The sequence below is a fragment of the Hylobates moloch genome, unplaced genomic scaffold (genome assembly GCF_009828535.3).
Source record: "Hylobates moloch isolate HMO894 unplaced genomic scaffold, HMol_V3 SCAFFOLD_9, whole genome shotgun sequence".
Lineage (NCBI taxonomy): Eukaryota > Metazoa > Chordata > Mammalia > Primates > Hylobatidae > Hylobates > Hylobates moloch.
This window is the reverse complement of record NW_026652284.1, coordinates 39,401,641-39,409,101: the sequence shown is the minus strand read 5'-3', so window position 1 is coordinate 39,409,101 and position 7,461 is coordinate 39,401,641. Positions and strand designations below refer to the sequence as shown.

At 48.7% G+C, this 7,461-nt stretch overlaps 1 protein-coding gene across 5 annotated transcripts in view; it reads left to right on the top strand.

The window, feature by feature from the left end:
- The first annotated feature begins 1,020 nt into the window (after positions 1–1,020).
- Positions 1,021–7,461, top strand: part of CHD7 (chromodomain helicase DNA binding protein 7) — a 183,615-nt gene continuing 177,174 nt past the window's right edge. For 3 of the 5 annotated variants that reach the window (XM_032759703.2, XM_032759704.2, XM_058444242.1), the window contains exon 1: positions 1,074–1,305. The gene's annotated coding sequence lies outside the window, so the exon portion shown is untranslated. Of the gene's footprint in view, positions 1,306–1,931; positions 2,015–7,461 lie in introns of those variants that run through there. The other 2 variants (XM_032759699.2, XM_032759700.2) reach the window with 2 other exon arrangements.

Below are 7,461 nucleotides of genomic sequence, written 5' to 3'. Positions count from 1 at the left end.
AACCTAATAAAATTATCTTAAAGTTTACAATTGATGGTTTAAACACATTATAATTGCTCCGTATTTTGCAGATAGAAGAGGCTTAATCCATGTTTGTAGATCTATTTCCTAAAATAACAATTAGTAAAAAAAAAGTTTTTTTCTTCGGGTTTAATATTCATTTTGTACCAGGAAGAGAAATGGAATAAGAGGCTCAGATTTTTAAGACTATGCAATCAGATACAAGTGCCATTTTGGCCAATGAATGAGTAAAACATTCTAGTCCCGACACGTTTAATAATGGGCATGCATCCTATTTCTTTGTTTCATAATCATTGAGCTCTCTGCCTTCTCTCTCTTTTTTGGTATGGTAACAAATTCGACAAAATCAATGCCATCTAGTTAAACTTTTTGATTAAGTAGTGGATTCTGTGTCCTATCCACGAAGAGGTGGGAAAAGCGATGTGGAGAAGCAGGCACGAACCCATCTGGAATGGAACATGTACCTTCCGAATAATTTCATGTGGGAAAATAATTTCAAGTTGAAGGACAATTACTGCAGAGACGGCCAGACAAGCCCGGCCGCCGCCGGCCGCGCAGCGTTGGAAACCCTTCGCCGCGGCCAGAAGGGTCGCAGCCCTCGCGGAGCCCCGCTTCCTGCCCCAGGGCGGCGCACCCGGCTCCGGGAAGGTGCAGCGCGGGAGACGTGGCAGCAGCCCCTCCAGCCCGCGCCCTGGCGCCGCGGCCGAGCGCTCCGAGCAGCCGGGCAAGGAAGGCTGCGCGGCAGCAGCGCACCGGCCGGCGGGGAAACCAGCCTGTAGCGCCGGCGCCCGCCAGGGGACGGGAAGTGGCGCCCGGCCCGCCCTTGCGGCCCGCGGCCCTGCAGCTCCGCGCCGCCCCTTTTCTCTCGGCCTCTCCCTCGGCCTCCGCCACCCCGGCCGAATTCTTGCATAAATTATGCTGGGGGGGGGGGGGGGGGGAGGAGCCGGGGGGGGAGGCCCCGAGCCTCGGTGGGGGGTGCCGGAGGGCAGGGTGGGTGTGGGCCGGGGGGGGGGGGGGGCAGGGGGGGCAGGGGGGGGGGGTTGAGCCGTGGTCGGGAACTATCGGATTAAACTTGAATCGAGTGAAATTACACAAAGGAGCGCCGCGGAGGAGGCGGCCCGGGGACCCGGAGACCCTGAAACTCACCAGAGCCCCGTTCGCCCCCGGCCAACTCCGTGCCCGTGGATTCAGCCCCCTGGCCGCAGCTGCCGAGCCAACTCCGGAGCCCGCTCTGCGTTTTGTTTTCCCCTCGGCACTAGGCAGCGCAGGAGCCCGACCGACCCGGTGAGCACGAGAGTTCGCCCGGCGCCCCCGGGAGGGGCGGCGGCGGCGGCGGCAGCGGCAGGAAATCGCTCCGGGCCGGGGCCGGGGCCGGAGCCGCGCGAGGAGTTGGGAGCGAGGAGTTGGGCGTGTGCGGGGCGAGGGGCGAGGGCGGGAGGGGGCCAGGGCCAGCGCAGGAGCACAGCGCCGCCCGCGCAGTGTCGCCGGCGTCGCCGCCCGCGGGGCCCGAACCCGCGTCCCGAGCGCCGCCCGGCGCCCCAACTTTTGCCTGCGTCCGCGGGGCCGGCGGCGGCGGGGGCGCGCGGTGCGGCCGAGGGTCACTTCCTCGCATGTAAATGGCTTTTTGTTGTGCTGCCGGCGTGGGGGGGGTACGGGGGACAGGAGGGAGCGTGTCTGCGCGCGGGGGAGCGCGAGCGCGTTTCCTCCCGCCGGCGCCGAGCACGAGTTGCCGGCTCCATTCGAGAGAAAAAGGAAGGAGGAAAAGTTGGGCTCCAACTCAAGTGCGAGCGGGCGATGGGCGCGCGGGCGCGGGGCGGCTGAGCAGCGGCGGCGGCGGCTCGGGGACGGCGGCGACCCCCGCCTCCCGCCCCCGCCCCCCGCCTCGGACCGACCACGCCGCGCTCGCCGGGAGCTGCGGCCGCACCGGCGCGAACAAAGTGCGTCCCTCCCGGCGCGGCGGCGCCAGCCCGCGCGGGGACCGCCACCGAGCGAGGTGGGTCGGCGGCGGGGAAAGTGCGCGGGGCGCCGCGTGGGGTGGGGGCAGCGCGAACACGCGGCGCGGGAGGTGTCCCGAGCCCAGCCAGTGCCGGTCGCGGGCGCGGAGTTGCGAGCCCGGAGTTGGGGGCTCCTGGGGCTCCCCGGCGGCTCCCAAGTGCGCTAGGAGGAGAAGAAAGGGAGCGGGGCCGGGGCGAGCGCCGGGAGGCGCGGCGAGGAGGGGACCCCACCTTGTCGAGCTGGCCGGGCCGCCGGCGGCGGCAGCTGCATAATAGCGACTTTAACCTTCCAACGCAACTCGGCTCCCCCGCCCCCCAACCCGCCGGGGGTCAGCGCCGGTGGGGGGGGGTCACCAGGTGGCCCCCGAGGTGACCCGGGTGCGCTCTGCCCTCGCAGAGAGCCGCGGTTTGGAGCGTGAACGGCCGAGGTGGCTGGAGGCCAAGCGGTCAGCGGGGAGAGGAAAGGAGGGCGGTGGGGGACGCGTTGTTTGTTTGGTTCGCACCGGGGATTGGACTCGCTGGGGGCGCGGGGCTCGGGCGGGGGTGCGGGCACCGGCTGGGCTGCGGTGCGGGGCGGGCGCGGCGGCGCGGGGCTGGCGAGGTCGCGGGGGTGGGGGGGCGGCGGCGGATCCCGGGCGGGGGTGGGGGCGCTGGTCGGGAGGCTCTGGGGAAGGAGCCGCCGGCCCCGAGCAGCCATCATTACCGAGCCGCCTTTCTCCGGATGGCTCTGCCTCGAGGAGCCCGGAGCCGTGGGAGCGCACCCCAAACTCCCCGCCGGCCGCCCGCTTTGTGAGCGCCCCCGTGAAGCGAGCGGCGCGGAGAGTGCTCCTGCTATGGGTCGGACTCTTTTCCTGGAGGTCACTTTTAGAGACTGTTCACGCCTTGGTTTAAACTAGTTTTTTTCCCCCTCTTCTGAACAGACAATGGACAAAAGAAAAGTAGCAACCCACATGGAGAGAGTTTCCTTTTGAATTACTAGAATTAGATACACTATCCAGCGCTCCACTTGCTAAGTATACTTTTTAGTTTCCCATTGTATGTTATCTAGCAATCGGTTTAAATAACTTATCTTAAAAAGTGTCTCTTTTGGGGGCTTAATTTCTGGAATACATTACATGTCTTTATTTATTTTTAAAGGATTTTGTGAGGCCCTGATTTTTTATTTTCTAAAAATTTTAATTTAAGCCGTCTTTGCAGTGGGCGATACCTTTCTAAGGGGTTGAGTGTTATTTCACCCCAGTTCTCTCGGTAAGGGAGGGAGTACTCAGTATACGTAGTAATCGAAGAGGAAATAAAATACGTGTCTGTTTCTTCACTGATCTTGTCTAACGATGACAAAAAATATCTTAGTGACTGTGACCTTAGCAGCATGGGTACCTGATTTATCCCAGTTATAATTACGTTTAGATTGCAGTAATGTCTAAGTACAAGGTAATTCCTATTTCAGAAATAACTTGAGCAGTGATTTTACGAAGTTGAATCCTTCTCCCAGCCCCCAGAGTACATCTGTCGCGCAGTGTTTTTGTCTTGCTGTTGCACAACAGAAGCCCTCCAGTCTTTACCCTAAAATGGCAGCTTTCATTTGACTGGGGCCCATTCATTGACAATGATAATAGAGAGGCTGAAAGCTAGATGCTTGGGGCATGGAGTAGGACTTGGTTTGCCTTTCTAGGTGATAAATAGGAGACATTTTATGTCTTCCAGTTTGCTCAGGAAAAGTTTATTTTCCCTGAAAAATCTGTCTTGTAGAAAAAAGTTGTAAAGTAAAATAATTTGGAAATGGATAAAGGCTTGAGCAGCAAATTTTAGAAGCTAAATTTTCTTATTTTGCCCAATAGTGGAAATATGGCATTCTCTCTTTTTTGGCAATCTGCTGATAGAAGGACATATGGATTTTTGTCAGGCTTGTAACAGGTGAATTTCCTCATCCTGGTATTCAAGAATTGGGACTGTTTTCTAGCACTGTGGGTTTTATTCTCTTTATATTTTCTAATTTTTTCTCCTTCTGTTCGAGTCACTAAATTGAACCATGATGAATTGTATCCTGGGTTTATGCTTTCGCGATTCAAATGAGTTTTCAGATAAGAAATGAATTATAATTTTAAAAGACTGGTATATGAATTTTAAATTATATTCATTTAATCAATGGTCTTATTTTTAAATTAGTTTTTTTAAAAAATTACTTTCTTTTATATGTCTTAACATAGAAGGCACAATACAGGAATGATAGAGTGGTTGTACAGGTGATGTTTAAAAACCCAAATATTATTTTCCTCTTTCAAGGAAAAAAACTTTTTTTCCCAAGTTGAAAATATAGAAGTCAAATTTATAGCAATGTATTCAGTAACTTAGTTTTAAAATAGTACTTTCATCGATTCACCAGTATTTGGTCTAGTTTTTAATCAGTTCAACTTACAGGAACATTTCCTGAACTTTTTTCATAATGAGTCTTCTTTCTAGGTTAGCCTTACTTTTATTGAGTTAAAATGAGTACCATGAAGAGTACCTTTGTAATACAGTAACATCAAGGAAATGTTACAACTGTTTCTTCATACAGATGCGAAGTCAATAACATGTTACAGTTTTTAAGCAGTTAGGTCAAAATAACAAATATTTTGTTATGAGAGAATACACTGTAAATGCTTCTGTGTGCCTGCTGTGTAACCCATAAAAGCAATGTAAGTGCAAAGTTAGTGTAGTTCTTTCAAATCTAAGATTACAACATATGCTTGAAAAAGTTTGCTTGCCACACAGTCACCATGCCTTTAGTTAATTTTGATTCAGCAAACCTTGGCAAACCTTCCATGGTTAAAACAATAAAAGGCAGTACTTTCCCTCAGGGAGTGTACTGTCTAATAGAGAGCAGTTCTATAGGTAAACAAATATTCACATTTGACTTTTAAGATAAACTTACAAGTAATAGTTATCTTTCATTTTTCATTAAATACAACCTTTTGGGTTTGATAGCAGACACCATGGCCATCTTAGAAACATCTAATATAAATATGGCATTACAAGAATAAAAATGTTTAGTCAAGTCTGAGCAAATGACTCTTAAAACTTCAACTTTGTAAGAGTGATTCTTTTTCAGCAAATGATTTCTACATGTAAAAAGTAAGCACAGTCACATAGCTGAATTCACCAAAAAGGATGGAGAAGAAACATCTTAGGTGATATTAAGATGATGTCAGCAATATATTGGCTCTATGGGACCCTTTCAGTTGTCTTGTTCACTCATGTAGGCATATTTGTGTATCTTAAAAAAAACTGTTCTTTTCATGCGATTGGAAATTCAGAATTTAGCATTTTTCTAGACAGGTTTCCAAAACCATTATAGTTTCATTAGTTCAGGAGGTACTATTTTCCCCTTTCTCTATGAAACTTTATTATTTAGTCTTTAAAAAAAGTGTTGACATTCAAAGGTGACTGATGTTAAAATATAAAAGAAATTGAGAATCAATAATCGCTTGGTTTTTCTACAAAAAATACAAAGATGGAAGGATTTATTTCAATTTGGGTATCACTCAGGTTGCAGTGATAGCAGAAGTCCATAGCTGATTATGGTGGTTGTTAAGAGCTAGGAAGGTAATTTAAAACACCATGACTATGTGTCCATATTTTGCTTTTGTCAGTATATTAAAAATTGCAAATGAAATCACATCTGCATGATAAAAAGAAGAAATAGAAACAGGAAGTTGTAATGATATTGTCAAATAAAATTCATTTTATACTCATTAGAGAATGATTGGATATTTAGAGTGTGAGGACCTTAGAGAGCTAGTTGAACTTTCTCATTTTACAGATTAAGAAGCTAAAGCCCAGAGAGATTAATTAAATGAACTGCCTGTGACTGGCCACCCACTGTTGCAGAGCTTGTGTCAGTTACAGTTGTCTTCCTGGTGCCTAGCATTGTGCCGGTGCAGGAGGGGTGCTGGCCTTGTCTTTGTTGGCTCTGGAAGAGTACGGCTGTTGCTCATGTTCTGACTCAAAGGTACCTTCAGGCTTTAGAATCCTACAGCATAGGACAACATAACTCTTAAAGGTGTTCCTAAACCAACAATAATTTGCTTCTGTTTTTGGAGGTTTTTTTTTTTTAACTATGATTATCCATTTAGGAAAATGCAGAGATAATTATTTCAAGATTTGACAACTGTTTTCACTTTAGATGCATGTATTGATCACCATAACTAGATTCCTGTTGCATTTTAACTAATGTTAGGTGACTGACTGCAAACATGATTGTTTTTTCAGAAGAGGATTTTTTTGGGGTTTCTGTTCTGCTTTTACTTTGAAAATTAGAAATGTCTTTTTAAAAGTAAAAAATAGTGTTGATATTTATGAAGAAACTTAACTTGTCAGTAAAGGCTGGTTCACTCCCAGGCTTGTTTGCTTATGCTAATGTGGAATCTAAGGCACTTTTTAAAGTGACCCTTTGAGCCTTGCTTCCTCTGTGCATGTCAGGATTGGTTTTCATGGCCACAGAATCTGGACTGTGATTAGTCTTCCTGTTTCATCTGTGGTTTTGCTCATTGATTCGGCTGTTTGTTGGGTACCTGCTACCTGAAAGATGCAATGCTATGAATTGGCAATATAGTGATGACATGAGAAGACATGGTAAACTCACACAAAAACTAGAGCTACTGTAAGGTCATAGGTGTGATGCAGCGGGTGCCAGGAGGAGTGAGAGCTTAGGACTTGGGGATTCCGTCCGTTGGGTGGGGTATTACCCCTTAGGAAGTGGCTTTAGCATTGCCATCTGAATGATGGCAGAAGAAGAGGTGAGGGCACTTCAGGCAGTGCCCCTCACCTGCAGGGAGGCTGTGTATTTGAGGCACTCAACTGCAAGATGAGACTCGAGGCAGGCAGTATCCAACTTGGTCAGGGCTTTCAGGATATCGAATTTGGGATTTTTGAAAAAAGCAGTAGGAACCACTGATGAGTGTTAAGCAGCATTTGACACGAGCAGAGTTGTGTTTTGAAGAAGATTGAATTGGTGGGTGCAGAGAGGACAATACAATATCCTGCCTGCTTTTGTTGTGGTCTGTGGGATAGGGAAATCACAATGATTTGGACTAGATTGGTGGTGGCCATGGGGATGGAGAGAAATGGACAGATTTGAGAGATATTTAACAGTTTCAACGAATAGGACTTGGGGATAGATGCGCTCTCAAGAGGGAGATCTCAGGGCATATAGGTTTCTAGCATGTTCCCTGCTTGGCTGGTTGGCTACTGATCCTATTCACAGAGGCAGGAATCAGATTTGCCGAAGATTTGAGAAGGAAGCTTGTGAGTTCTCGTAGCATATGATTGAGGTAGCTGATAATGGACCATGATAACGTTGTTTTATCCTTTGCATTGCTAGTAGCATTCCAGAACTTTAAAAAAAGTAATCTGCTAGCTTTAACCAAAAGATGTTGGACGTGGGGAGTCCATCAAGGAACGTGAA